A 13,726-nucleotide genomic window follows, 5' to 3' on the forward strand; every position below is an offset into this window, starting at 1 on the left:
CCTGGTGCGTTCTGTGTTCTTGCCCTGGCCCTGACCCTCTGCACACTGGCGTACCATTCCCGAAAGAGGCCTCTCTCTACAGTGGCCTCCGTTACCATCTGCCTTAGACCCAATGGCTCCTTTCGGCAGGGCTTCTTCCAAATGCCCTGAATTCCCCAAAGCTCTAGTGCTGGCCAGATATCAGGAGCAATGAAGTAAATATAATTGTCTTTGTCCTAATCCCAAGCAAACACCTATTTTGAGTCCATAACTAGACACCCTAAATCTGGGAGAGGGTTTAGGCCAGTGATGGCGAACCTTTTGAGCTCAGCGTGTCAGCATTTTGAAAAACCCTAACTTAACTCTGGTGCCGTGTCACATATAGAAATTTTTTGATATTTGCAACCATAGTAAAACAAAGACTTATATTTTTGATATTTATTTTATATACTTAAATGCCATTTAACAAAGAAAAATCAACCAAAAAGTGAGTTCACGTGTCACCTCTGACACACATGTCATAGGTTCGCCATCACTGGTTTAGGCAGTCCCTGAGCATAGGGACCCAGGTTTTTTATTAATTAACTAGAAGCTTCATGCATGAAATTTGTGCAAGGGGCTCGGCCCTCACATCCCCTGCTTCATCCGGAAGATCGTCCAGAAGGTCATTTGGCTGTCTGGTCTAATTAGCATATTATGCTTTTATTATTATAGACTAGGGGCCCAGTGCATGAATTCATGCACCTTGAAAGGAACCATGGGCCGTGAGGCTGCAGTCGGCACAGGGGCAGGTCTCTGCCCATCCTCCATTCCCCACCCAGTCCCTCCTGCTGTGGCCCCCAGTCTCCTGTCTGCCAGCAGCCCCACTCCGGCCACCGCCACTCCCATGCACTAATGGTGCCAGCCACAGTCACACCTGCTGACAGTGCAGAGCGATTGGGGCAAGCGCCATCAGCATGTGTGAGTGTGGCTGGCACCATCAGTTGGTGCAAGTGGTGGCTGCTGCCCCGATCACCCCTCAGGAGCAGGGGGAGGTGGAGAAGCCCTCAGGGGCGATCAGGGCCGGCAGCCGCTGCTCACACCTGCTGATGGCACCAAGTGATTGGGACTGGTGCCAGGCACTGGCAGTGGGTGCAAGCAATGGCTCTGGCGCTGGCTGCAGGTGCAAGCAGGGCCAACACTGGCAGCAGGTGCAAGCGCGGGCAGGACCGTGGCATGCGGGAAAAAAGAATTTTCAGTAACTACCAGAGGCTCGCCCTGATGACAACAACTGGTGCCCTGCCTTGGTCTGGCGCCCTTGCTCGCCTGCTCCACCATCCTGCCATGGCCAATGCCCACCATGTTCCGCATACATCCCTTAGTAGTCAGCACACGTCCTAGTGACCGGATGTTTGGTTATTTAGTTGTTCTGGTTGTTCTGCTGCTCAGTCTATTTGCATATTAGGCTTTTATTATATAGGATTGTGTCTGTAGACTTAAAGTTATCACCTGCATTTGTTCTCCCCTCTTAGAGCCAAATTTATATTTTCCCAGCTGCTTGGCACATCACTTAAATTGTCATAATTATCAACATTGTAAGTATCAAGTATCCTATATAATAAAGAGGTAATATGCAAATTGACCCTCATGCCGTAACACAGTCACAAGATGGTGGCGTGCACAGCGGGAACGGGGCAGCGGGGGCGGGGCCAGCGGGGTCCCATGTCTCACGCGATTTTGTGTGACGGGTCACTAGTTTATTAGACATATCCCAAAAGGCAGCCCATAAATGCCAGAGTTCCCATTAAACCAGGTTGTCTAGGTCAAAATATTTTTAAAATAAATGAGAAAATGGACCAAAATAGGATTGAGTTCCTGCAGATAGGGGAGCAGGAAGAGCGCAACTAATCAAGTCTGGCTTCTCAGCAGCACCTGACCTAGAGGACAGTGAACTGATAGAAAATAAAATGGCCATGAGCAACAAAAAGGCCCCCCAAGAACATATCCCAGTAGGATGTTTGCTTTGTGTAGCTTGGGTTGGTAGGGGTGCTCTGGATAGTGCAATAAGTATGGTCCAAGTACTGGATGGGGCTTTAGCATCTGTTAAGTCTGCAGGCTTGATGCAGTAACGAAAGGTTCAGTTCTAGAGACCCATATAAAAACTGTGCTTCAAGAATACAATGTGGGCTTAGGAATAAGAAAAAAATCTACAAATTGAAGCTTGTGTGGCTTATTCTATTCTATATTGTTCTATCCTAGACTATTGCCTAGCACATATTAAGAACTCAGCAAATCTCAGTTCTTCATGTTAGCAGGAGTAGTAGTACCTTAGTGTTTTTAACTCACTAATGTTGCTAAAAACAACACTAGGAACTAAAAACACTAAGGTGGTGAGTCGACCTGTAGGACTGCGCACTGCTCGGGCTCTGAAGAATCAGGTCACTTCAGTAAAGTGATTCTTCATTCTAATCCCCTCTCTTTGTTTATATCTTAAGTTGACCCTTCCTCTGTGACCTTCTAAATCCTCTCTCTACAACAAAATGGCATTTTGAGGTGAGCAGGGTGGCAGGCAAATATTTGGCTGCAGGACAAGGTCATCCTACACTGCTCAAATCTGGGACATTTGGGAACCAATTGAACTAAATTAGGCAAAAGGAATAAAAAGAACAGCATTTAGTTACTAATTCAAAGCTATTATATCAACAATCCTATATAATAAAAGCCTAATATGCTAAGAGTCTGGTTGTCCATTCAACCAATCAAAACGTAATATGCTAATGATATGCTAAGGCCACTCAACCATTCGCGGTGACATGCACTGACCACCAGGGGGCCAACAGTCGACTGGTCGACCAGTCACTATGATGTGCACTGACTACCAGGGGGCAGATGCTCTGACTGGTAGGTTAGCTTGCTGCTGGGGTCTGGCCGATCAGGACTGAGCAAGATGGGCCGGACATGCCCTGGAGCCCTCCCGTGGTCCCTCCCAAGTGGGACAACCTCCCACGTCCTTCCCTGGCCCCAATCGTACACTGGTGGGGTACCTTGCCCTGGCCTGTGCCCCCTTGCAATCCAGGACCCCTTAGGGGATGTTGGAGAGCCAGTTTCAGCCCACCCTGCAGGCCAGGCCAAGGGACCCCCTGGTGTACGAATTCATGCATCAGGCCTCTAAGTTTTATATAACACTTCTACTCACAGAATGCTTACTGAGTCAGGCCCTATGCTGGGCATTTTATTCCTGTTTTCTGTTTACTCTGAATGGCTCTTCAAGGTAAATATTATTCATATTAAAGGTAAGGACACATGCTCAGAACAGGTGAGCTGTTTAGTAAAGTGTAACAGCTGAGAAGTAGCAGATTCACACCAAGGTGTTAACCTAAGGTCCTCCTCCAATCACCATACTCTCTCCTGCCCACAAAGAAATGTCTTAAACCAACCACTTGAAGTCATGTAGGAACTCCTAGTAGATTGGCTGCTTTCCCCACATAGGAATAGAATGTGCTGGAGGGAAAAGTGAACGCATAATGCTGATGTGTTCTGCTCAATGCTATGTTGCTGGTGAGGATGAGTACTGGGAAGCACAGGCATGGGAGAACCAGCAGGAGCCTGCTCTGTGACCCTGAGAGGTCATTTAGTTTCTCCGCCTTGAGTTCTGTATCTGTGTTTGGAGTGCTAATCTCTTCTTCAAATAACTGTTGTGAAAATCATGTGTGAAAACACTGTACCTCATAAACTTCTGAAGTAAATTACACATCCGCTATTAGGTTGTGACGACCAAGTTCAAGTGTTAGCCTGGCGTGCGAGACACCTTCAAGTCTGGCCTCAGCCTCACTTTTTTTTTTAATTGTTTTATTGCTTAAAGTATTACAAAGAGTATTACATATGTCTCCTTTTTTCCCCTCCCTTGACAATCCCCTGGCCTCCCCTACCCCCCAGTGTCTTATGTCCATTGGTTATGCTTATATGCATGCATACAAGTCCTTCGGTTGATGTCTTACCCTCCCCTCCTGCCCCCCAACCCTCCCAGCCTTCCCGCTGTAGTTTGACAGGCTGTTCGAGGCTGCTCTGCCTCTGTATCTATTTTTGTTCATAAGTTTATTATGGTCTTTATTATCCATAAATGAGTGAGATCCTGTGGTATTTTTCCTTCATTGACTGGCTTATTTCACTTAGCATAATGCTCTCCAGTTCCATCCATGCTGTTGCAAATGGTAAGAATTCCTTCTTCTTTACAGCAGCATAGTATTCCATCGTGTAGATGTACCACAGTTTTCTAATCCACTCATCTACTGATGGGCACTTAGGCTGTTTCCAGATCTTAGCTATGGTGAATTGTGCTGCTATGAACACAGGGGTTCAGCCTCACTTTTAAGTCACATTTTTCTTTACTACTCTGTTCATTGAGCAACGTGCATCCCTGCCTTTCCACACGCACAGCTATGCTTTTCCATTGTGCACTTTTGCTGGAGCATGTTCTCCATCGGGAATGCCATTCCAGGCTCAACACTACCTATGAAAACCCCGTCCTGCAAGGTCCCCGTTCAGACTCCACTGCCTTCATTAAGGCTTCATGATGGCAAGTCTTCTGTGATATTTTTCATCTGACTTCCTACGGCTCTCTTATCCATTCAATGCTATTCATCAGATTTTGTGTCTTACCCTCTTACTTGATCCAGGGTTTTTTGAGGGTAAGAATAATGTGCAATATGTCTTGAATAAACCATAAAGCCATAAAATATTTGTTGAACAAAATACTTTATTTAATGTGCAATGTAATCAAATTATAAACATTTTGGGAAATACAGGGAAGAGGGAAGAAAATTGCCTTGACTTCACCAACAACACAATAACTTTTACTTTTGTGGGGGTATTTGCACTTTTTGCATTGTGTACAACTGAATTTATATCTTGGCATCTTCACTTTTTAGCATTTCACAAGCATGTTTCCATGGAACTAGGTGGTCTTTACAGGAATTGTTAACAATTTCACAGGATGCTGATGCACATTCCAACATCGGCCACTTTTGACTGATGTCCTGGTGTCACTCACAGTCCTCAGACAGCATTCTTCTGTGTTCTTTCTGACTCCCTCCCAGCAATTTCCCTCCACAGATCATGTTCTACCCAACTGCCACTATTGTTTCACCATAACAAACACGTTGAAATACATAAAACTCCTGGCTCTCCAGAAATATGGCATATTCAGTTCATCTCTGGCCATTTCCCTCATCTAATATTTCTGACGAGAAATGCTCCAACTCCAGGCCCTTCCAGAATAGTTGTGGTGAGTTGTACTTTCCTTGTGAATGGACTTGGACCACCAAGATTCTACTTCAGGCCACATGGCACTCATAGACTTTGGCAGGAAGTTCTTTACTTGTCTTACAGATTTGTCTTAAAAGCAATGCAGACAATTAAAACCAGCTGGGGTGGAATGCCATACTAAATGTATTCATTTCTTTCCCAACATGACTCGCGGATGTTAATCCAACTTGCAGGAAAGAAAGAACTTTAAAGCCATACAGCCCTGGAGGCTATATGTCTGATGAGAAAATATAATCCAAATCTCTGGGTAGCCATCCTTAGGGTGGTCATCTCCTCCTCTAAGTTCTTAGAATTTTGCCCGCCTATACTGTTCATATGACACCTCTCATGTTTTATTCTATAGACGGTGTTTTACTGTATTTTTAGACCTTGTTTTCACTAATCTCCTTGCTGTAGCATGGACAATGCCTGAAATGTGCTTTTCCCACAATGCTTTGCCCATTGTGGTACTCAACAAATGGATATTGGGTTCTAGAGGCATACAGAATTCCCAGAGTAGCACAGTCATTTCTGACTCAGAATTTTATGCTCAGAATCTTGAAAATATAAGTTGTACATGGATTTTCTCAAAGACAAATCTGACTGCTGTCAATATGACAAACCCTGTCTGTGTGTGCAAGTTAGTTGCCTTTGTTAAATTAACCATATTTTTCCTATTTAGTGACTGTGAAAACCAGAATTTTAATGCAAAAACCCTTGTTCGGTTGTATAAAAGCCCTACTATTATGAAAATCTTAGCCCAGTACATAAATGGGTTAGTAATTGTGAAATCCTGGCCTCCAGCTCAGAAACACAAATGATGAAGATGAGTATGTAATAAATCTCTTGGTATCCCCAAACAATATCTTCAGTATTATACTGTCAGTCTTTTGTTCACATATTCCTTCCACCTTGGGCAAAGCTATATGATGTGCCCTGCTGAGAATATAAATTTATATAAGTCACTATAATGCAAGGTACATGGCATAAAGAAATACCAATAAGGTGACATGGGAGTTCCCACAATGATGAATTTATGTCCAACTAGGGAATCTTGAAAGGCAGGGCCAGAGAGAGTATATAAGGTCAGTCCTGAAAAATAGGTAGAAAAAAAATTTTCTTCTATTAATGTTTGTAAGGTGACCCTTGAAAATAAAGTAAATAACAAACCAGTTTCATATGGAAAACTACTAGGTAAGATATTATAATCATCTCCAGTTTAGTGTATTACATGGTGGTACAATTGATCAAGAAAATGAAGAAGTGTGAGGGCAAGGACTTTCCGTGTTTAGATAGAACGAGGTTACTCTACAGTAGGACACGGGCATTTCAAAGCTATGAAAGTGATTAGGACTCGATGAACTAAAGTTCCACAGAGAGAGACGGTGTTTGGAGGTGAGCTGAGGATGGCCAATAACTTTTTTCTCTGGGACATTTCTATGTCCTGGCCACAAGTTGTCCAACCTTGGCCCATTCAGAGGACCTACGCCGTGGGAAATTGGCCAACTCTTAGCTGTCACACAGAACTGGGGTGACAAAATGAAAACCTGAGGCAACCCTACACAGGCAGCCGATTTCCCCTGAAGGATATCTCTGGAGTTCTGGTGTTATACAGAAAGATGAGGAAGTAGGCCCAGAACTTCTAGAAGGCGAGAAAACGTTTCCACAGTTCCACAGTGCTTCGGAACGGAGACTTGCCCGGTGGGGAGATCCGCTTCGAAGACATGGCTGCTCATTTGCAGATTGGAAAGCTGTAGGAGTTAGGAGGATAGAGAGTGAAGCTGAAAACCGCAGAAGGGAAGGAGAGCTGAATCTTCAGGCTTCAAGACTGGGAAGACAAAGACCAGACTCTCAGCCAAAAGCCCAAGAGAGCCTGCCCTAGGAGTAAGGACAGACCAACAGTCGACTGAGAAATACTGAAATGAGCCCCAGCCGAGCTCAGTCCCTGGTGGCATCCAGATAATCACCTTTATGCTCCATCTGCATAACAGAGAAAGGCAGAAACCTTTGATATGGAGCCACTACAGTTCTTTTATACATAAACCGTATATTCAGTCAAAAATTACTAGACAAGAAAAATAACAGAATAAAACAGAGTAGAAATAGGCCCACTGCTGATCCAGAGTTTTGACTTAAGAAACAAATAACTATGATTGACATGTTTAAATGAAGAAAAAGTAGACAAATAAAAGAAAGGATGGAGAATTGCACCAACGAATTAGACCTTTTAAAGATCAAATGGTTATTTTAAAACTTAAAAAGAAAGAATATGTTAAATTAAGAACTCAATGAATTAATAGTAAATTAGACACAGCCAAACACAGGATTGGTAAACTGGAAGAGAAATTAATAGAAAATAACTAAAAATGAAGCCCAAAGAGAAAACAAAGTAGAAAAGTATATACATTAAAATAAAAGAGACTTCTGGGACATGCTCCAAATGTCTACCATTTGTGTCATTATCATTCCAGAACGAAAGAAGAGAGACGATGCTAAAGCGATATTCTAACCAATATTGGCCAAGAATTTCCCAAAATTGTTAAAGGATATGAACCCCCAAATTCAAGAAGCTTAACCCCAAGCTGGATAAAGATAAAATCACAGTATATCATAGTAAAATTCATAAAAACCAAAGGCAAAAAATAAGAAGTCAAATTATTTTTAAAGGAACAACAATTATACTTTCAACTTTGTTTTCAACAGAAATGATGGAAGCCAAAAGACATTATTATAACATTTTAAAGTGCTGAAAGAAAATAAAAGTCAATTCAGAATTTATATCTGGTGAAAAAATACTCTGAAATCTGAAAGAGGGGTTTTCAGAAAAAAGAAAATGATCATAAATGGAAACATGGAAAAAAAGAAACAGGAGGGAATTAAGAACACAGGAAGAGATTAATATTTAGGTAATGATAAATGAGGAGTATTGATCATACAAAAAGTAATTATGGATTCTTGTACAATTAGCACAATTATATAGTGAGAACAATTTAAAAGACAGGAGGGAGTGGTAGAGTTTAAGTGTTCTAACTTCCTATCACTAGTAGGAAAGAGATAAAAGTAATAATTTGTAATAAGTCAGGGAGGCATATAGTGATCTCTAGGTTAATCATTAAATGGATAATAAAAATCTAAAATTAACAAATGAATAAGAGGAAAATAGAATAATAAAAACATTTAATTCAAGAAAAAGCAAGAAAGGAGAGAAAAGAATACAAAACAGGCAAAATAAAAAAACAAATAGTAAGATGAGAAATATAAAACAAAATGTTCGTAATTTTATTAAAGATAGGACTAAATCTCGGAGTCAAAAAATAAGATTGTCAGACTGGTTTGGAAAAAAAAAACCCATAGATGCTTAAAGGAGACAAAATTTAAATATAAGAATAGACATAAAGAAGCTAATGTGCTATAATACCATTTGATATAGTATAGAGACAGAATAAAGTTCACCAACGTGGGCATGATTTCTTTCTACATTAAAAGCCTAGCAACTCTGGGATGGTAATATTTTGGCCTATTAGATGCTGTTTTGATTGTTATACGTCAGTTGTAGGTAATCAATGTTTTAAAAAATAATTTTTTAGAAAACTTTATTTGACATGAAAGAAAAAAGGAAAGAGAAAAAATGATAAATAGGTTAGAAAGATGATAAGTGATTAGATAGGTAGATAGATAGATAGATAGATAGATAGATAGATAGATCATAGATAGAAAAATAATCTTGCATATTTATCATAAACTCTCCTAGAATTTATATCTATTGCGGATATTACCTGGGATATCAATTAAACACTCAGATTCCGATCTGACTCTATAGAATGCCAGCTGAGGCAGACCAGATAGATTGTGTGAGAAGCAAGTAGTTAATGGGAGAGGCAGATAGCGTTCATCAGTTCAAAGGGCTTGTTCCGTCAAAAAAGATTCCGCTAATCTGCAGGAGCCGAAGTCACAGGCCCTCAGCGCCATTCTGTGAGCGCCAGCGTTCCACGCCAGTTACACATTTCTGAAGGGCCATGGAGCAAAGCTCTGCCCGTAATGTGTAAGCCGACACCGCTGTGACTAAGGCTGCAATTGGACTGGGACAAATCTCTATGATCTTGATTTATGAAAATCCAAATGGATGGTTTCCATAGAAATGAATAAAAACCTTTCCAAATTACTTACTTGGGATTAATCCACCGCAGCTCCACAAAGCAAATACCTTTGATTAGGCTCAGTAAAGCAACCAATGAAAAATAAACTAAAATTGTCCGATAAGGGACCATGCTGCCGTCGCTAACAGAAAATCTCCAGCTAAAACATGGATTTTGTTAAGGAAACACCACAGTCTGGAGCAGGAGCTCTGGGATCACACCAGCTGGGTTCGAATCCTGACCAAGCCGCTGCCCACCCTGTGACCTGGGGCTGGGCCTGAGGTTTAAATGCTGTTCTACCAAGTTTCCAAAAAGTCGTGAAGACGCTGCCTGCCAGGAGGGGAGGTCACGGCTGCAGCGCCCAGTCAGGTCAGACATCGCACTCAGCCTCAGAAACACCCGCCCCTGGCTGGTGCCGAAGGCGGCCAGGGCGGCCGTGGGACAGTGCGCCTGACTCCAGGCCTCACCGAGAAGCTCTCCCCACGCTGCTCCCGCTGCCGGAGACCCACAGGGGAGGTGCTGGGGGAAGACCACCGCCCAGCTGGCCAGGTTCACGGCTGTGGGGTGAGCAGATGAGCAGATGCACCGTGAGAAGCCTCCAGCCAGGAGCTCGTCTCCACTGGCCTCTCCCAGCAGGAAGCCTGCCAGTGCTGCTGCAAACTTCAGCCCCGCTGCTGACACCAAGGTGGGCTTTCCATTCTCTGTCTTCAGGCAGAACCGCTCCCCACGAGACATGGCACTTCCTAGTTCTGAGAACTTACCAGCCAGGGGCCACATTCCCTCGGCTGGTGTCTCCACCCCTTTACCTCCAAAATTAGTCAGCAGAGGAACCCAAGCTTCCAACCTTCCCTTGGACCCAGGAACCACCTCTCAGCCCACATCGGGGGCCCATGAGGGGCAGCAGCCTACAGCTCTTTACGGGAGGAGTGGTGGCCTCAGCCCAGTCCGTTGCGGGAAACTGGGTCAAGGTGCACAGGATCTCTGTTATTTCTGACAACCGCATGTACATCTGCAATCACCTTCCCCTAAAACACTGAATCTAAGAATCTTAAAGTTGAAGAAAACCTGAAGTGATGGAGTTTGCCTGGAGTTGACTACATTATGTTTTCTACCATTATATGGACTGAAAGGTAGAAAGATTAGGATGATTTGAACAGAACAGTCATTTAAAGAGAGAGAGAGAGAGAGAGAGAGAGAGAGAGAGAGAGAGAGAGAGAGAGAGAGAGAGAGAGAGAGAAAGAGAGAGAGAGAGAAGTACCTTAAAGATTTATTGTAACTTAAGATATCCCCAGGTACATGCATTTGCTCATCTGCTCCTACAGAGCCACGGACTGTTCTTTGAGTGTCACGTGCACCTAGAACTGTGCTGGCTGCACCCCCAGACTGTGCCGTCTACTCTTCCCGTTTGGTTCTTTAAAGGGAAAGCTTCAAGAACTTGGGGCATGGCCAGAGTACTCCATGTCTAAGATTTTACAGGTATTTTCAGTTTTTGTTTTTTCTTCTTTTTTCAAATACTTTACAGTTATCTCCCACTCAGGTCTAATTCAACAGTATATTTTTTAAAGCAGCTCTCTGGTTCTCTCCTAAGGAATCATAAAAATGAAATTACTGCACCCGCCATCCCTCCCCAGGGGTATTCTCTTACTGTGTTACAGACCCGTTAGTGCAGGTCTAATTCCAATGGAGTTTTAAATGAAGGTGAATATTTAGGTGAGGTTATTTACATTTTTCCTATAAAGTTTGTGTTACTTTGTAATAAAAAAAATATGTTGTTGAAAAATAAGTTGTTAATCTTCCTATAATTCAAAAATCAGGTAAGTAAGTTCATGTTTTGTGATTTAAAAAAATAAGTTATCGATGTTTCAGTGTTTCTTAGTCCCCTTTCTACCACCACAAAAAATAGACATTTTTGACCAAGGCAATTTTTTTATTCACCTCATTTTCCCATTGCACTCAGTACAATCCTGGACCAATTTCCTCCAGTTTCAGGTACTATTTAAGCTCAGGAAATACAAATTTTCACCATCAGTGGAATTAAGAAATTTGCTATATAAGTTTTACAAAGTAAGTACACTTTTGGAGAACATTCTAAATCCAACTATGAGGGTTTGAGATAATTTTTGGCTCTGTTGTCTTGGTACAGATTCAGCTGGTGGAGTCAGTTCATTTATGAAGCAACTAATCTGCCAGGTGAAAACATGCCAGGCACTCTCGCTTGGGGAGGTAACCCAATAGTTGAGTAATTGCTGTCAGTCCTGTTTCATGGTCAGTGGGTTGTCCATGTTTTGAGAATGGTATTTATGATTACCTTGGACCTTCTGTCCTGCCAAATTCAGTCATACACCTGTACAGCTGTAGAGAGATCTGGTAACAGAATTGTGTGTGTGTGTGTGTGTGTGTGTGTGTGTGTGTGTGTGTGTGTGTAAGAAACAGAAGTATTTAAAAATGTGTACACCCTGAAGTAAAAAAAAAGAAAAAAGAAAATGGCGCGTTTGTATATAAAAGACTGCTCTCCATGTATATGCTTGCGTGCTCACCCTCGTGGAGAAGCCTAAGCTTTTGATTGTATGCCAAGCCAAGGAGAGATTAAGTAGATAGGGCAGAGCATGTGAGTACCAGAAAGGACACTGGAGGGGAGCTTGGGAGACCACCCACAGGCTCCCTCACTGACAATCCAATTTCTGCACTTGACTTTGGCTCCCTGCTTGGAGTGCTGGTGGCTGTGCTAGCAAGCTACCTGGAGACAATGATTTCTCAGAGGACGCTGAACGGAAGGAGAAACCGCTGACAGGGAAACAAGTGCACTCAGGATGAACCCCACCAGGGAAATGTTCCCGGTAATGGCGCAATTCTGCTCTCAAGTGAGTCCCTCTCTGCTTCACTTTATTTTGTACATATCATCTCCAAGCCGTGATTTTTGTATCTATAATCCTCTTACTACGTAATTTAGACCTTCGGATACAGCAGTAAGATCTACCCTACATCAACAGTCTGCTGCTACACTGTTTAGCCGGGGTAGGTCTGATCACTCCCACTTGTCCATATCTCTGTTCAGAGCCCAACTTGGCGAGGCAGTGGGGGATGCAGCCTGCATGATCAGGGTTGTTTCAAACGTCCCAACAAGCCCCCAGCAGCTGCTGCATCCGAGGGCTGGGTACCATTCATCAGGACATACGCTTCTTTCCACCAAAGGAAGTGTAACTCTCATCCTATTTCCCCACATAAAAGCTAACAGGTAGGAAGAGCACAATGGTGGGTGTCAGGCAGAGCTGCCCCAGGAGGGAGGAGCGGGGGGAAAAGGGACCGGAAGGGGTGGAAGAGAAACAGGAAGTAATTAGTGCAGAAAATTGACAGGACCTGGAAGAGGCAAATGTGGTCAGAATCAGGACAGCCCATTCTTCAGTCATCATGACTATGAGATCTGACCCATTGCTTTTCTGTTTGGTTATCTCAATATTTATTTCCACTGTTTCTTTCCGGTGTTTCACCACGTGACAGGTGCTCAAAAAGGAAGGAAGGAGAGGAAGGGAGGAAGAAGGGAGTGAGGGAAAGAGGGAGGGAGGGAGGGGGGAAGGCAAGGAGGAAAGGAGGGAGGAAGGGATGGAGGGAAAGAGAGAGGGTGAGAGAGGGAGGGAGGGGGGATGAAAGAAAGAAAACTTGGTGATCCATTTTTTCTGTGTATGGTAGGAGGAGGGCTCTTCTATAGGAAAAAAAATCTTATAATCTCCTCTGCTCTTCCTCTGGGTTTCCAGATAAAAACACCCCCAGAAAGACTCTGCTCCCCTAATATTTGTAAATTTCATAATAAACAGAATCTCATGGGAAAGTTTCGCCCTTGTTTGAGGTCAGCCTCTCATCAGAGACGTCCAGTCTACTGATGATGTCATTGCACCTAGACCTTTATTAAAACCTGTTTCTACTTTGCCTGGGAATCCCTTTGGGAAACAAAACCGGCAGCAGATTCTAAGCAATAAACTGGTCCAAATTTGCAAGTTTGGGTACAACCTTCTCACACCATCCAAAAGTGTCTAACATTGAAATTCCAGCTTCAGTGAAGTGTATTAATGCACATTTTAATTAATGCAAACCGTGAGGTCTAGCAATGTAGTGGAAACATTCCCTTTAAAGAGAAAAATAATTGCAGAAGGATACAGGGGCTTAACCCACACCTACAATTTTCAGAGAATTTATTCCTAGTAAATATAGGAATGTCACTTTACCTGAAAATTAAATTCACTTTAATTAGTGACTATGAGAAAACTGTAGAATGTATTATGCCACTAAAAAGGAAAAAATCAAAACATTGAAGGCAATATAATATTAAGGAT

The 13,726-nt window shown here is 42.8% G+C and overlaps 1 protein-coding gene across 1 annotated transcript in view; it reads right to left on the minus strand.

Moving 5' to 3' along the window:
• Positions 1-13,726, minus strand: part of MEP1B (meprin A subunit beta) — a 495,370-nt gene that overhangs the window by 180,586 nt on the left and 301,058 nt on the right. The window lies entirely within an intron of this gene.

The sequence above is a fragment of the Myotis daubentonii genome, chromosome 8 (genome assembly GCF_963259705.1).
Source record: "Myotis daubentonii chromosome 8, mMyoDau2.1, whole genome shotgun sequence".
Lineage (NCBI taxonomy): Eukaryota > Metazoa > Chordata > Mammalia > Chiroptera > Vespertilionidae > Myotis > Myotis daubentonii.